General features: G+C 36.1%; 1 pseudogene; it reads right to left on the bottom strand.

The window, feature by feature from the left end:
* Window positions 1-1,718: 1,718 nt before the first annotated feature.
* The window catches only part of LOC142851240 (bifunctional phosphoribosylaminoimidazole carboxylase/phosphoribosylaminoimidazole succinocarboxamide synthetase pseudogene), a 44,082-nt pseudogene continuing 27,432 nt past the window's right edge, over window positions 1,719-18,368 (bottom strand).

Here is an 18,368-nt window from a genome sequence, read left to right as displayed (position 1 = left end):
AGCAGCAACTTTTTTATTAAAAAAATCATTATCAGCATTTATAGACAAGATTGCCAGGCAAAAATTGGGAACTTGGGGGTGGGGGGGATAAGGGGAGATGGAGAGAGAAAAGTGAAAAGGGGAGGATGGGGAGAGTTTGGGGAATGGGAGGGTTGGGATGGAAGGGTGGATATGGGAGCAGGGATGTATATATCATAATTAGGGGAGCCATTTTAGGGTTGACAAGAGACTTGACTCTGGAGGGGCTGCCAGGAGTCCAAGGAGATGTCCCCAGCTAGTTCCTTGAGCAGCTGATGAGAGGGAACCTGAATGGTCCTATCCTATAGCCATACTGATGAATATCTTGCATATCACCATAGAACCTTCATCTGGTGATGGATGGGGATAGAGACGGAGACCCACATTGGAGCACTGGACTGAGCTCCCAAGGTCCAAATAAGGAGCAGAAGGAGGGAGAACATGAGCAAGGAAGTCAGGACCTCGAGGGTTGCGCCAACCCACTGAGACGTTGGGGCTGATCTAATCGGAGCTCACCAAGACGAGATGAACTGGGTCTGATGGAGCATGTGATCAAATCGGACTCTCTGAACGTGGCAGACAATGAGGGCTGACCGAAAAGCCAAGGACAATGGCACTGGGTTTTGATCCTACTGCATGTTACTGGCTTTGTGGGAGCCTAGTCTCTTTGGATGCTCACCTTCCTAGACCTGGATGGAAGGGGGAGGACCTTCAACTTCCCACAGGGCAGGGAACCCTGACTGCTCTTTGGCCTGGAGAGGGAGGGAGAGGGAGAGCCGGGGGGGGGGATTTTTAATAATAATAATAAACTGATTAGCCTAGTTAAAAAATTTTTCTTATTATTATTTTAAATTATGTGTGTGTGTGTGTGTGTGTGTGTGTGTGTGTGTGTGTGTGTGTGGCGTGTTTGAATATTAACATTTCGGTGTGGTTTCAGAAGGAAGTCAGAGGACTCAAATCTCCTGGAGATAGTTATAGGAGATTGAGAGTCACACGATGCTGGGGTTCTCTGCAAGAGAGGCTTACTGGCTCTTAAATCATGGAGACATTGCTCCAGCCTCATAAATGACATTCATTTGTTAATGGTGTGTACCTACCCCAAATAACCATACAGTGGATGAGATATAATTTAGCAATATCATGCCAATTTTGCTAACTATAAAGATTATTTATTCAATATAGGGCCTCACTGCATAGTCCATGCTGGCTTTGAACTTAAAGTAATTCTGCTGCTTTAGCATTTACATGTTGCAGGCATACATCACTATTCAGAGCTAAAATATGCAAAAAAAAAAAAAAAAGAAAGAAAGAAAACCCAAACAAAAAAAACCCGAATAGCCATGGGTAATTTCTCAACCATTTGTTCACTAGTAAACTGATACAATACTATCTAGCTTGAATTTTCTCATCCAAACTAGGAATATGTAACTTTTCTTCTAGAAATTAAAATTACTTTCTAACAAATTCATTCTCTGTTTTTCTGTTTTGTTTTTTATTTTTGATTTTGGCTTCTTTTTTATTTATTTATTTTTATTTTGGTTTGCTTGCATTAAGGATATCTATGCCTTCAATATGCTTGCTCAAAGTTTGGCCCACATAAAATGGTTGTTTTAACCCAAACACTTCTGCAGCAAGCAAACTGGCCTAATCCTTCTGGAGCAAGTAGAACAGCCAAGACAACCATGCAATACAAGAGATAATCACACACCCTGAGTATTCCAGTCTGGTGTGATTGGAGATTATCTGATAAATGGGCACACAGTATTTCCAAGTTCCAGGGGAATCAGACCACTTCTACCTGCCACTAGTAATACAGTAATATAGTCAGTAAATATATTTCCTTAATATTCTGCTTAATCTTTAATGTTTCATCTAGCCCTTTATGGGCAGGTGTTACTCAAAGTTGTAGAGTTCCAAAATGTCTACAAACCTTTTTAATTTTTTCACCGTGACCAAGGTCAGAAGTTGAACTCATCAACACTACAACCCTGCACAGATTGACCTCCAAAACAACTCCACTCCACCTGCAAGTCACACAAAGGCCTTCCACACCTACTTATTCAAGGTCATAGTAGGACTGTCCTTCCGCTGGCTTGAGTCTCCCCACGGCCAGCGTCTACAGGAATCAACATCAATAACACCAGCAAGAGCAATCATTTTGGTAGTTACATTGACACCAAATCCAATCTTTATATCAACCATTGTACAGTTCTGGAGTAGCTGGGATTTCTCCAGTATTTCAAAAATTGCTTGTGTAACAAGACTCTTGATGTCCACAACATGTCCAACAAAACTAAATTTTGTAGCAATGAGGTGCTCTTCAAAGCACTGTGGATAATTAATAGCATCATTCTGAAAGAATATCTCCACCTCCAGTGAGTAAAATTTATGCCCCTCTTTTACATCAGGGTTCATTTTGAGGAAAGACGCAGTTGCTATTCCTTGGCACACACACCCATTCAGTTGGCATCATTTCATGATGAGGTGCAATCAAAGTGGTCTCCTTACATTTCTTGCAAAAGCAGTTTGATACCAACTTCCTGTTACAGCTAAAAGATAACTGGAAATATCAGCCTTCCAGATAGTTCTTTCTAGCTTCATTTCCTGCTATAATCTGGTCATATTAGGCAGCAAGAAGACTCTTCCTGACCTATCTAACAATGCATAGACTTCTTTGTCTTATCCACATGGAATTTTTTCTCAATGCTCAGTGCTCAGCTGTTACCATTATCGTGGCTGGGTTGGAGGCACAGATGGCCTGGGAAAGAGCTACAATACCTGGATTTGAATCTTGATGTAGGTTGGTCTTCTGTCAATGTGTTAATTTTATTGGTTAATAAAGAAACTACCTTGGTCTTTGATAGGCCAGCCCTTAGGAGGGTGGAGTAAACTGAACAGAATGCTGGGAAAAAGAAGGCAGTGAGGCAGACACTATAGCTCTCCTCTCCAAGATGGACGCAGGTTAAGATCCTTCCCAGTACGCCACCACCTCGTGGTGCTACACAGATTATTAGAAATGGGTTAATCAAGATATGAGAATTAGCCAGTAAGAGGCTAGAGCTAATGAGCGAAGCAGTGTTTAAAAAGAATACAGTTTCCATGTAATTATTTTGGGTAAAGCTAGCCGGTAGCTGGGAGCTGGGAGGCAGGAAGCAGCCCGCAGCTCCTTCTACAGAATCTCACATCTCAACTCTGGCTCAATGAAAAGAAGTCCTTCCAGGAAGTCTAGGAGAGATTCCCACATTCCATGAATCAAACAGCATTTAAGAAACAAATGTATCCATTGTTCAATGATGGTACGAATGCAGTTCTACTTCTTGGCAATGTTCCGAAGTTGGCCTACAAGTGATGCCCTGTTTTCACTGCTCAGAACAGTGAGGCCAGTGTCCTTGAGTCCCTGATGGATTTCTTGGGATATCTGATCACTGACGCTGAGCATAGACTCTTCTGGCTTGGAGCTAAATTCTTTTGTTAGATCCGTGGTTATGCTTTTCAGTTTTTCCAATCTGAAGAGAGGACTCATCATAGTCCCAGAATAACATCATCTCTGACCAACAATCACAAGCAGCCCTCTTCCTCACTAACAGCCAGGGTGCAACTGCAGGGGCCAACCATATAAACACCCAATGGCCCAACCCCCCTCACCCCCTCATTAATAAATTCCTGAGCTGCAAGAAAAAAAAAAGAATCTCACATCTCAGTCAGTGAGTTCAAGGAAGCATTACTTTTCTTGTCAGAAATAGGTTGTTACTTCTTCCAAGCATGGAGTAAAGTGATTGCTTAAGTATACAGAAATATTCATAAGACACTCAACATTGTACCTGGTGTCTAAAACATTAATTGCAGCCTTCAACAAAGTGTAGCTCTTAAAATATTGATACCATGGTTGTTCTTTTTTAAAAAAAAAAATTGCTTTTCAAATTAACTGCTAAATTTGTCCATTTATCAGATACAAAATGGTATTTTAAAGTGTGTCTATCAAATTATGGAATAATTAATGTCACTAATTAACACGTCTTACTTCACATGTGCCTATGTCTGTGTGGAATCTATAGAAGTTGGTCTTGAAGTAGAGAGGAGCCTGGTGATTTCTGGGATCATGGAGTTGCTGAAGACTTAAATTTATCAGTCAGGTGGAGAGAATTAAGTTCAAGAAATTCTTTTTAGAGCACACTGACAGTGAATAATGGTAATACTTTGCATCTTTGAAAAATCTGAATATTTGCTTTTGAACATATTTATTTTCAATTTTATATGTTATTGCGTCGCATTGCTCTAAAATCTCCTCTTAGAGGGAAACCATTGGGATTTGTTTGTACGTTATAGCAAGTATCACACTTGCATTAAATGAACTCCATGGGATGGATACATCCACAAAGCACTTGGTATTATAAACATATTCAAGAGCAAAATGTGGCAAGGTGAATTGGAAGTCACACACTAAAATTCTATTGCCTTACTTAGAAAAAGTATACATTTTATAACAAGAAGCAAATCTAACAATTGCTCAGCCAGAAAACTGTAAGACAGTTTTCCATTTGATTCTTAATTTAACAACTCATTACAAACTTCAGTAATGCCAAAAGTACCTGCTGGTTTTTGATTACAGCTTACCACTGTGTGACCTTGCCTTTTAAAACCACTTCCTTAATAAAAATATGTTCAATGAATTAATTTGAGTTTTGTTGTAGACTCCATATATTTAATTCACACAATATTAAAAACAATTATCATGAGGTCACGTGATTTAGCTTATACCAGAGAAATGACTTGACAAAAAGTAATCTATCAACTGGTTCTCTCATATAAATAGCAAGGCCAACAATGGAAAACTTTTCCTATGGGTTTTATAAAAGGGGAACTAGCTAGTAGGATGGGATATCATGACTAACCCTATCATTGTCCTTCCATGTTAGCATTTCATATTCCTAAGTCTCAGTTTACTCCATTACTATACAGTGGGGCGATTTGGTTAGGTTCAGAACTCAGTTTTAACTAATTAACAGTGATTTTGGAGAATCTTGGGCCGAGCTTCATTTTCAGACTTTTCATTTGACTCTGGGGAGAAGGGAGATGAAATGAGGGTACAATCGGTCATAGTTCTCTTTCTCTTCACTCCTGTGAGACAGTGTGAAGAAATAAGCTATGCTGTAGCTCTTCTGAAAATACAATATTTAATAATGCTTTTAAATGTATCTTTTCATGTGATGAAAGATAAATACAATATGATGTCACTTATTAAACAGCAATGTCTTTACATATTAAAACTCAAAAATATACAAAACACCTTGGTTTTCATCACATGGCCATAAAGGGATTTATTTTCAGGAAAGGTTTTGCTCTGTAAATTTATTTTTTTTTCTCCAGAGAAAACTGAGTAGTATGAATACAGGCTGTTGGCAGTCTGGGACCTCTGATGACCCAGGAACTTCTTGAGGACAGAGCCCAGATCTTAGATAACCATGGGTTCTTTCATGGCGCCTGAAATAAGTGGTACATTATAATAGGAACAAATTAAATTGATGAATATTACCCGGCTCATACAACATGCAATTTATTTTTTGCAGACACACACACACACACACACACATATCCTGCATGTATGCCTAGCATCATATAAGTGCTTGTTGACCACATAGACCAGAGGCTATCAGATCCCCTGAGCTGATGAATGGCTGTGAGCCACTCTGAAGGTGCTATGAATCAACCCAAACCATTGGAAGAACAGTCAGTACTCAACTACTGAGCCATCTACACAGCCCCTCAGAAGTATTCTTATATAGTGGTAACTACTACCAATAATGTTTTGATCAAGCTTTCTTTTTCTTGCCTTTTAAAGTTACTAAGTTATTTTTAGGGTAAAAATTCCACTTTGAAATTTATGTTTGTTGATATTGCGATCTAGGTTCTTGCGGGTGACTCGAGTACAGAGGACTATCACTGGGTCACCTCTCTTTGTACGGAGCACAGACTAGATTCCTTGGGAGCAAGCTTGAAGATGGCAATAGTGGGGATAGTAGATGATATTGTAATGGACACTGCTGCTCATCCTTCTTTGTTCCAGGACAGAAAAGAAACAAGTTGTCTTGAGTTGGGGCCAAGTTTCCTCCATGATATTCCCTGGGTTTCCCAATCTCCCCAGGAAAGGAACATGACTTCGTAAGCAAAAACATCTGTTGAGCAGAAACCTTTCTGGAAGCTGGTATCAATCTCAGGTGGTATTTACAGCAAGTAAGAAAGTAAGTCTGAAGGGGATTGGAATCATACACCCCACAGAGTTTACCACGCTGGATTAAGAGCCAGAACTATATCTGGTGATGCAATGATCTCTTACTGATTAGATAGGAGCTTTCATATTGATAATCAAAGTAACTTAGGTCACTATACTGTTTTTGCAGTTTTCTATCAAAATATTTATGAACAATACAGCAGAGTCATACAAAACACCAAATCATATATCCATGTAACATTTCTCAAATTCTAAGATAAGGCCACCACACAGGTCATTAATCAGTTTTCAAGATGTGGAGAAAACTGGATTATACTGATCTTCATGGAGAGATGCATGGTCATGAAGCCATAGGGACTGAGCTTCATCTCCTGATCTTAGTAGCAGACTGTCTGGTGGAAGAGGAATATATTTAATAAAGTCTGTCCCTGCCCCTACTCTTACCGCAGGGTAAGCTAGCATTTTCTAGCTTGTACAAAGTTAAAGTATACATTACCAAGATCCTTATTGGTCTCTCTTATATTCATATCAACAGAGTAAACACATGCCTATTTTTCTTTCTTTCAGATACTACCCATGACCAAGTTGGCAGTGATCAAAGAAAATCATTTCTTCCCAGTCAGCTTGTATGTGCAGTAAAGACTGGATACTTAGCAAACATGTAGATTACATGAGGACTTTCTTATTGGTCCTACACACACACACACACACACACACACACACACACACACACACACACACAAACACAATCCATGATAAACATTGCTTTGAAAAATGCATCATATGGATCCACCTAAGTGCTCCAATTGGTTGCTTGGTTTCTAAAACACCTTAAAATTTTGTAGTACAAAACCCATATAATTTGATATTTACAAAGAAAAATTTTCAGGAAAAAATACACTGATTATTGCTGTTTGTACTAAAAGTCAAAATGTTTATGAGTTTCATGAAATGTGTACCAATCAAATCATACTTATTGCTTTACATTCCAATCTACATTTCCTCTATTTGAGATACTACTGACTGTATAAATGTAATACTGAGTCAATCACCAGCACTTTTAGTTTTCAACTAAGTTGTCATTTGTTTACATGTATGAAATTACACACAGAGACAACACGTTTCTAATTTTTCAATTTAAATCAGAGTATTTAGGTAACAGTGCCACCTATTGCTATAAAGTTAAAGTATCGCAGTTGTTAGCACTTCCTTAATATTTGATCCAAATTTTTTATTTTCTGATTGCATTTGTTATTCGAAGTTCATATACTGACTAATATGTAATTTTATATATAAATTTTAGATATATTTGAAAATCTAAATATATAATGTTTCTAGAAGCAATATGAAAATAAAATAATTTAGGCTTACATTTTAATTTGTCTTTAAAAGCTTACATTACAGTAGAGTGTGACGAAAATTAGAACTAATATGTATTTCGCATCATCTAACATTAATAAATAGAATATAATTTTATCTGTGGTAAATTATATACTAATGCATTTCCGAAGATCATTGGAATATACAAACCTAATTGTTTTTGCTGTGATAAAAACTGTAATTTTATAAGTTCTTCAATTTGGATTTGCATAAAATATTTACATTACAACATGATAAATATTTTATTTCTCTCTTATTTTATGATAAGTATACAAAGACAACTGAAAGCATATGCTCATATAAATTGATACCACACATGTTCACATACATTAATATCAATGCCTCTTTGAAGAAAAATGCTATTTTGACTTTTCTACTACAGCCGCCTGTTTACATACATGAACAAAATGTATATGTAATTAACTAATTTCTGAGTATCTATAACCTTCAAATTTATAGTTTTATAATGTGCTACTCTAATGATTTTTTACTACTCATTAAAAATTGTGTATGGTTTCATATGGTTATCTACAAATACTAAGAAAAGTTCTTGTGATCTCTAGCACAGAAGACTCCAATGAAGTTAAATAAAAGTAAAGCAGAATCAGCTTTATCTTTTCCCAAAGGACCATGGCATAAAGTGGTAATTATATTTTTGCAATTTAAAGATGCAGTAGATGAGGAAAAAGAATGATTGAGTTTTTAAAATACATGATACTCTCCATCTGATAATTATGATAATATCGTCAATCTTGTACTCATTAATCTTATGCAAATTTTTATGTGTTTTGAAATCATAATTTCCCTTCAGCTTGTATAGAATCTTTGTGATTTAAATGTGAAAATTATTTAAATCTATCAATTACATCTTTCATCTTGCATGAAGTCCCATTGAACTGTTTGTTGGTTGTATGATTATATAAGATGCAATAATGTTTTTAGATCACCTGAACTTTTGCTATATAATTCAAAGTATTTGAACGGTCTCATAATATCTAAATAAATGTCTGAAGAATTGGAGTTTAACAACACTGTGCGGCCTTTTTACTACACAGCTGTTCATGTAAAGATACCCAGCATTTGTGAAAGAGGGGCAATTATGTTGCTAGCAGAATCCAGAATAAATCGTTTTATCTGATTTATCAAATGATTAGCACTGTGAAGGGAATATAATTAAGCATCTTACATTTTGAGAATTCTATATGTAGGACCATCTTGGAACAGGATTCCTTCTTAACAGTGATTTACTAGACAAGTTCAAGAATAAATGCATTTACCAATTTTCCTTTTAAAAAAATCAAAGATATTTTTGTTCTGTTCTCTTGTATATGGCTATGCTTACTTAACTCAAATGAATATTTAAAGACAATTCCATTTAAATATAGATTGTTTTCACAAATAGGCTAACTGAAATACACAAGACAATATGTATTTCAGAAGAAAGAAAGAAAAATGCAGAAGGGCTGATTGTTGATTCATGTGATACAAAAAGAGGATATTTAATTGTCAATAGGTACCACTAGCACTTAGAAATTCCTTATCTTTTGAAGGATTCATTACTAGCTTTCAACAGAAATATGGGAATAAAAGAAAATGAATGAGCAAAGAAAATTGGGGGAAAATTGAACATTTTTTGTGTTTCAAACCCAAGTTTATATAATTTATATAAGCACATGAAAGATGCTACTACATTAAAAAACATGCCTTACTATTAATAAAAATCCAGAATACAAATGATATACATACAAGTATACTAATATACCCTAGTATGCTTAAAATAAAAATAAAATAGGTTATATTATGTGTATAAGCTTAACTTTGCTTTGCAATTAAAGTTCAAGCATTTGATTGATTTTGCACATTGGAATTAAAAGTTATTTTATATGAAGATCTTAATGTACATTTTGGGGTTCTATTCAATCCCTCTAATTAATATTGTCATTGATATATAATTTAATGTGAGATGAGAGAGAGTTAGACACCTGGATCAAATGTTTAATTATTTGTCTTGCCTTCTCACAGAATTTATGGAGAATGCAGACTGCATCTTCTATAGAGAGGATAAGGTGGTTATACCCCAATCGCTAACACCATCACTGCTTTTATATCTTGGTTTTGACTCAATCATTGCTTTAAATGAGCATCACGAAACCAATGGAGCTTCAGTCTCCACATTTCCTTCCCATCATGATCATTTTCAATTTATTTTTTCGTGCATGTCATCATTTTAATGTAAATCTTTCTCTTTCTTTTTCAATGAAATGAAATGATTAAGTAATTCTCTCTTTTGCATGATTAAAGATGACGGATAAGCTTGGGTAGGTGGATAAAAATCAAGACTCCTAGCAGAGTCTGCACACATCACATGTCAGAATCCTTCCAGCCTGCTCACTGTTAATGACATGAAAAAATTAGCATGTCTGTGGCTAGCCTAGAAAGAGTCAAAAGATAAGGACCCTATATTCCTCTTTAGCTCAAATTTAAATGGCTTTCAATTTTTTGCTATAATTAATCTCTAGTATAAGAGATATTAATATAAGTTTTTTCAATAATGTGGTTTTGTTCAAAACTAAAAGATCAGCAAGCAGCAAGCACTTAGTTATTTTTAAGTAAATAAGAATAATTAAACAGAAAATAGAAAAAAACACTAGGCAAATCCACAGGACCAAATCACTTCAAGCATTGGTTATTCTGGCCCTTCTGCTTCAGTAATTTTCTCGTTATGATTGAAGAAATTACATGAAAAATATATAATTTCGTTTAGTATTATATGTTTCATTACTCTTTTCCTTTACCATACATTGTCCCTTTCATGGGTCACTGAGATCTGTGTGTCACAATGAAATTATCACAAGGAAGTAATGCTATGCCTTCACCGCTTCCAGATATGGATTCTGAAATGATACCAAAAACCTGGACTTGACCCTAGAACTCAGAAGCCTCTTGACTGATTTAGGATATTTTTCTTAAAACCACCGTTAAAAGCCACGTCTATTGTGAACACTCTCAAGCTCTCACTTGTAGCTGCCTCAGTCAGCTGATTTATCAAAGAAAGCCACACTTATTTATTATTATTTTTTGGCAGAGGTCATTCTCTGATAACAAGAGAACACACCTGTCTTAGATAATTTGCCAACTAGGACCACTCAGCATTTCCTGACCCAAGTTTTGCAGACATCTGTATTATGGAGACATTGAATGCTTTTCTTCCCTGTCTTTCATTCTTTCTTTCTACAGAAGAAATTGCTATTCTTTGATATTTTTTCCTTCCCCTGAGTATGTTCTGGATGGCAAAATTTGGGCTACACAATGCTAATTTCTAACCTAACACCATGACAGCAATCACAGCCGTCACTAGGATGGAATAAAGAGAGCAATCTAACATCCAGGGCTATGAGTTTCTCATCAGTGGCTGGCAGACTGCCGTGAAGGCTTACAGTAATCCCATTGGACAGCCCTGGTTGATGAAGCCTGGGAACAGGCTGCAGAATCTGGGGAGTTCACAATTGCAAGCATTTGTCCATAATTTAAAGCTATATGCGAAGTGGAGAGTATTCATCTGAACAACAAGCTGTAATTTTACCGGAGTAACATTTACACAGTTTTTAACCCATTAACGCCTCCTTCCCTCACACAAGCTATCGCCCTTGTTCATAAAATACCTTTCTCAGAAGCAACACGCAAACCCCTAGCTCAGGCTTATCTGTTAAGCTGTGAAAACCTGCCAGGAGAATAAAAGCTTTTTGTTTGGAAACAGCATCGGTGAATGACATTTCTAAATCTCAAAGTTGGCAGTTTTTGATAGTTTCCTTGTATGCCGTGCTTTTAGTACTTGGAATTCATTTTTAGCATATCACAAGCATATCTAGGCTGGTATTTAACTTTTTTTTTCATTTTCACATTGCTGACTCTGACCATCTATTGCTTCAGCCTGTGATATTAGCAGAGTGTAATGAGGGAGGCCACTACAATTCTCTGGCTCAGACAGAACAGCTTGTGCCTTCCGTGCTGTTGTGCAGAAGCACTGTGGACCTGGCTTCATGCCTGACATGCTACTTTTGGCATTTCAGAAATGGAGCATCATTTCAAGAAAAGGAAACAATGTGTTTTATATGCCAAAAGTCCATAATTATTGTGATTACCTGCATAAAACAGTGGTGAAATTACCTGTGTGTTTCTGAATGAAAAGATTTGCCTTCATCCCAGGTTCAGAATTAAAAAAATTAGAGCCACTTTTCTTTATATAAATTACACATTTGCTTCTTGCTTCCTTCAGATCAAGTTAGCTTTTCCCCCTCTTGCAAACTACTATCTCAAACATATACCTTTTACTCTGGCTTTAAAAAAAAATGTTTCTATTCATTCAGTAGCAGCTATTTCTGCTACCATTGTTCTTTATCTCCATCTTATTCTTTCCATTTAAAATAAAAAAACAATCATTGATGGAAACCTAATGCTGTCAGCTTTTATATATTGGTCCTTGGCATCAACAATCTTTTTCAATAAATAAACTAACAACCACATTAACTTTGCTTGCTTTCTAACCAAATCATTATATAATGACATCACATCTCTCATTTTAAGTTAATGTCTTTATTTTGTGGGAGAAGCTGTAAATTGAAAATCAACAAGTGTCTTAAAGCAGAGACTCATTTGTGGGATGACTTAATGTTCTCAGCTATCTACAGTTACGTTGTATAAGTTATGAAAAAAATCACAGAATATACTTAGCATTCAGAGGCTATTCTGATCTTTACTAATTTATTAATAGTGAACATTCATGTAAGTCTGTGATACTTAAACATTTACAAAACATTTTTCTAGTATTTTCAATTAAAAACTTATTTAAAATTAATTATATATTTTTGTGGAGCACAATATTTATTAAATACATATTTGCTGCGTGATTAGTACAAGATAATTAACAATTCCACCACCTTAGGTGTTTATTTCAAGAGTTTCTAGATTAAATATTCTCTAGAGTCTTCAAAAGTAGCCAAGTACTACTGCATTTGACCCCTGAAATTATGGGTGCATTCATACAGCTCTCTATTCTCACAGGACTCTTGGGGTTCAGGATTAGGCATACAGTGCCAAAACATGACTATACTTAAGGTAATTGCTAGACAATTACATATTATCAAATTTTATTTACAACACATATCTTAGCCATAAATATTCTAATCATTTTAAAAAATTATCAAAGAAGAATACAATTTAAAAGCTCAGTATATATAACATGGTACAGCTTAAAAAACAATAGCCACAAAACCTATGACTTGATCACCTGGAAAAGCTCTCCTGTGCTCCATTTCAATGGATGCTTTCAAGCCCTGTGTTTGTGTATGGTTCTGTTGCTCCACTGTGCTTACCAAGTTTTCTCTAACCTTAATATACCTCATTGTTTTATCTTGTGTTTAATTTGTATTGTATACCTTTATTATACATGGTACTATATTGTTTAAGAAAATTTCATTCATGTATATAAGAAATGCTGACCAATTTGTCCCTATTTTAATACCTCAGTTCCCTCCTGTTAATAACCTTTGTGACTTTTTTTTTTAAAGTCTAACTATGGAGTTCAGTTTATCCTGAAATTGCTACTGGTCCATGTTGGCCTTAATTTTGAGATTTTCCTGAGCCATACCCAATATGTAATAAAGATTTGACTTTGTGTGTGTGTGTGCATCTGTGTGTATATATGTACGTACATTTATGCATGTGTGCATGTGTGGGTAAGTGTGTGTATGTGTGTATATTGTGCATGTCTGTAGATATGTGTGTGTATATGTGTGAGTATATTTATGCATTTGTGTATGTGTCGGTATATGTGTTTGTGTGTAAGGGGGTGCCGATGCCACACATATTGTGACATGTGCTCTGATTTGTGAATGCCTACACAAAGTATAAACACCAGAGGTTGGTCTTAAGTGCCTTCTTCTATCCTTCACTGTCTTTTTATTTTTTTATTTTATTTTATTTTACTTTTGAGGCAAGTTCTTTTACTCAATCTATCCGTCACCATTTCTACTAGCTTGGCAGTCCTTGAGACTTCAGGATCCTCCTGCCCAGTCTCTCGAACATGGAGCATCCTGGCTAATGATAAACACTGCTGAATTTAAGGTCTTCTTACCCCAGTCTCTACTTTCAGATTTAAAAGTAAAAATCTAAAAACTTCTTGATTTTTCCCTTTTACTTCCATACATTTCTAAGTGAAGACCTTTAAGCAACATACCAACATTTGCCCTGAATCTGTCAGTCTGGATTTACTGGGGTCTTAAAATGCAGTTTAAAATATTCCTCTCAGGTCTATATTTCCTGAAAACAGACACTTGTGCTGGAAACTTAATCAATTTCAGGAGTGATTTCTTTGAGTCTATTCTTCTCTCATTGAGAGGCATAAAAATCTTCTTGTTATTGGTGTTGACTGTTGTCATACAAAATGCTTGGATCCTTCATTTATGAGTGATTATTAAACAGCCATGTTTTACATCTATCATCCAGTTTTAATTTAATAGATGAAAAATAAATGATGTTGCCTTTCTAAGTGTATGTGGATTGTTTCTCCTAAGATCTATTTTGTCTTTATGCATCTTGGGCACTTGAGTTTGACTAATGACTGTAGTAAATGAAAAGAAAGCGCCTCTAAAATTTCAGACTTGGTTTGTTTACTGATGATTTTGACTGTCATGATGGACTAAATATACCAACCTAAACAGGAGACCTGGAGATGTCTTAGAAAACTTCCTAGACATTGGTCTCTTGAGCTCTCCTCATGCCACAACTCATTATCAAGCCTTTGTTGATTCAATCCAGAGACATGTGCCTGTGTGGGAAGAAGACTCAAAGAGTGCCTGCACCATCGGTCCTTTCTCACTGATGTATCCTTGCTTTTACTTTAAATAATTGCCTTATCTTAGCATGCCCTGTGGAATAATTTTTCTCAAATATTTCAAGGTAAAAAACATTTCCAGAAACATCTGACTACCACCAACTGGTAGTTTTGAATACATGTTTTAGTTCCAATAAAAAAGCAAGACAAAGGTTTGTTGATTACCTCTGATGTTTTAAGAAAATAACTTTGACGGAAGAATGGATGAAGAAAGTATGGAATATATACATATTAGAGTATTACTCAGCAGTAAAAAACAAGGACTTCTTGAATTTTGCATACAAATGGATGGAAATAGAAAACACTATCCTGAGTGAGGTAAGCCAGACCCAAAAAGAGGAACATGGGATGTACTCACTCATATTTGGTTTCTAGCCATAAATAAAGGACATTGGGCTTATAATGCATGTTCCTAGAGAAGCTAAGTAAGAAGGTGAACCCAAAGACAAACACATAGGCATCCTCATGAATATTAACCTTCATCAGGCGATGAAAGGAGACAGAGACAGAGGAGCACGGGACAGAAATCTCAAGGTCCAAATCAGGAGCAGAAGGAGACGGAGCACGAGCAAGGAACTCAGGACCACGAGGGGCGCACCCACACACTGAGACAATGGGGATGTTCTATCGGGAACTCACCAAGGCCAGCTGGCCTGGGTCTGAAAAAGCCTGGGATAAATCCGGACTAGCTGAACATAGAGGACAATGAGGAATACTGAGAACTCAAGAACAATCGCAGTGGATTTTTGATCCTTCTGCACGTACTGGCTTTGGGGGAGCCTAGGCAGTTTGGATGCTCACCTTAGGAGACCTGGATAGAGGTGGGCGGTCCTTAGGCTTGCCACAGGTCAGGGAACCCTGATTGCTCTTAGAGCTGATGAGGGAGGGGGACTTGATCGGTGGAGGGGGAGGGAATTGGGAGGCAGTTGCGGGGAGGAGGCAGAAATCCTTAATAAAAAAAATAAATTAAAAATAAAAAAAAAGAAAATAACTTTGTTCTTTCAAAGCATATCTAATTAATATTTGGATGGATGGATGGATGGATGGATAGATGGATGGATGGGGAGAGAAAGAGATTGTATTTCAGAAGATTTGTAGGGGGATTGAATGACATTGCTATGGAAATTGAGCAGTTCTAGTCATCTGGGCCCAAATGAACCTCTGGTGCTAGTAGTATGCTTCAGATCAAGTCTTGAAGCCTCATAAGTCAGACAAACCTTGCTAGAACTCTTGTTCAATAGGCTTCAAATTCTATTAATGGAAGTGGTAAAAATGGAAAATTTTGAAACTTGTAATTCTTATATCTAAACTCAAGACACAGAATTGTCTTGTCCCTTGAATGGGAGCAAGAATTTGTCCCTTCTCCATTTTTTGGACCGTCATGTAATATTGGATGACGTCTACCTTTTTGCTACAAAATGTGGTCATCAGGACTTCTCAATGAACCAAAACTAAAAAATAAATGCTAAGAATTCTCGATGCTTTAGCCTTCCTTGTTTTGAGCCTAAGATTAGGGTTATAGGTGTTTTCTTAATCTCTGTGATATTGAGCTAGTAGAACAATATGCTTGAGGAAACTAACTTCAAAAGGGTAAAGATTTACTATGGTTCATCTGTCCGAACTTTACAGTAAAAAAAATCCCAGGTGGTTTAATTCCTTATACCTCTGAGGAATACAGCACATCACAGCAGGAGAAATAGAGAAAACCACTCAAGTCGTTAGTCAAGATAGAGAGACAGAAAGGGAAAGGGTTCAGAGAGATAAAAAGGTGGGGGAGACAGATCCACAATATCCTCTGAGTATCTGTTTGTGGTGACTTCAGATGAAGCCTCATCTAGCAAAGGTCCAGCATACCTTCCCACTGTATCACCCTCTTACCAATTCCTTAACACAAAGACCTTTAATGGACGTTAAGTATCCAAACCATCATCTTGTGCTACAAAATTTTCTCAATATTAAATGCACAACACATTCTTATGGGTATATAAGGATGTTTCTATTAAGGGAGAAGCTACAATGTTTTAATATTAAAAATCCACGAAGTTTAGTATCACAATCTCAAACTTATTCCACAGGAGTCATTAGCAATCATTACTATAAGGGAATGAGAACAGGAACATGGTCATTGGCATGTGGAAAGGAAAAGAGTTGTGAAAAGTCAGTTTGGAAACATTAGTGAATCCAAAGGAGCCTCACAGAGAGGACCCTGGAAAATAAGAAATTTTATAAATTTTTATTGATATTTATTGGGCTCTATATTTTTGTCTGCTCCCCTTCCTGCCTCTACCCTCTCCCCTTCAATCCTCCCCCCAAAGTCCCCATGCTCCCAATTTACTCAGGAGATCTTGTCTTTTTCTACTTTCTACTTCCCATTTATATTAGATCTATGTAAGTCTCTCTTAGTGTCCTCATTGTTGTCTAAGTTCTCTGGGATTGTGGTTTGTAGGCTGGCTTTCTTTGTTTTATGTTTAAAAAACCACCTATGAGTGAGTACATGTTGATAATTGTATTTATGTGTCTGGGTTACCTCACTCAAAATAATGTGTTCTAGCTCCATCTATTTTCCTGCAAAATTCAGGTTGTCGTTATTTTTTTCTGCTGTGTAATACTCCACTACAGCAACATTTTCAATATGGTTACTAATCAGAAGAAATATACCTTGAGAAAAACCTAAACATATAATATAACATATTCAGGGATTTAACACTGAAGCATTTCTTTTCCTAAAATTTGGTTATTTTCAAATTTTATCTATAAATTTTAATTAAAATGCAAAGGAATATTTTTCACTTTGGTGTTTTCATATATAACTCTCACTGTTTTTCCTCTTCTTTGTCCCTCCATTTTCCTTCCTCCAGGCTCTCTTGAATTCTTCTTATTCCAAGGTATTTCTTTTCTTCTGCTTCCCTGTCATACCAACCTTTTTGGCTAACATTCTATTGAAAGAATTTCTTGAGAAAAAGAACATCTATTCTCAGATGTCTCTTTAACATCCCTAAACCATAAAGGAATTCTTCTGGGCTAGAAAGATGACTCAGTGGGCAGCTTAAAAAAAAAAAAAGCTTTCTTCCAAGACTTGACAATCTAAGTTTAATCTCACATGCCAGAAAGAACAAACTGTCTCCTCAAGTTGACCTCGGACCACCATACAGATGCCATGCACAAATAAATGTGTAAGTTTAATAAAAAGATTCTTCTTTGCTTCTATTAAGTAGCTGTGTTTCAGTTTCTTTTCCTAGTGGTTGAAATAAAATATTATGTTCAATTCAAGGATTACACTATCTCCTACTTATGTTATTGATCGTTGATTTCTTCTTCTGGAGAGAAAGATCTAAAATTCTTCAAATCCAAGATGATGGGGATAAGGCCATGATGATAGAATTTGTGCCCTGGGAAGAGAGAAAAAATAGGAAAAAAATGGAGTCTGTCATTAGTTGTAAAATCAACAATATATAGCAAAAACCATGTTATATTTACCGTTTTATAACTTGTTTTTATATTTATTACATTATCACTAACTCAAAAACAGTGCTTCAATTTCTGAAAGGTATTCTATTATACAAACATGCCACAGATAATGTATTCGGCTAGTAAATATTCAATCTAATTTCATGTTCATCTTCTGCTTTGAAAAGGTTTTATGGAACCCATGTAACTTGCTGTTTGCACAGGTTTGATGCTGCATCTTGAGTTAGTTTGTTGAAATGGGATTGCATAATTCTTGTTTTCCAATGATATTTGGGAAACGTACTCTCTAGAAAGAAATGATACTGTTTTATATTTCTGCTAAAGTGTTTTTTTTACATTTGCAGAAATTTCTGCAAATACTGTAAATAAAACCAAATCTTG

The sequence above is a fragment of the Microtus pennsylvanicus genome, chromosome 5 (genome assembly GCF_037038515.1).
Source record: "Microtus pennsylvanicus isolate mMicPen1 chromosome 5, mMicPen1.hap1, whole genome shotgun sequence".
Classification (NCBI taxonomy): Eukaryota; Metazoa; Chordata; class Mammalia; order Rodentia; family Cricetidae; genus Microtus; species Microtus pennsylvanicus.
Note: the sequence above shows the minus strand (reverse complement) of the source record. Positions and strands in the feature narration are given on the sequence as shown.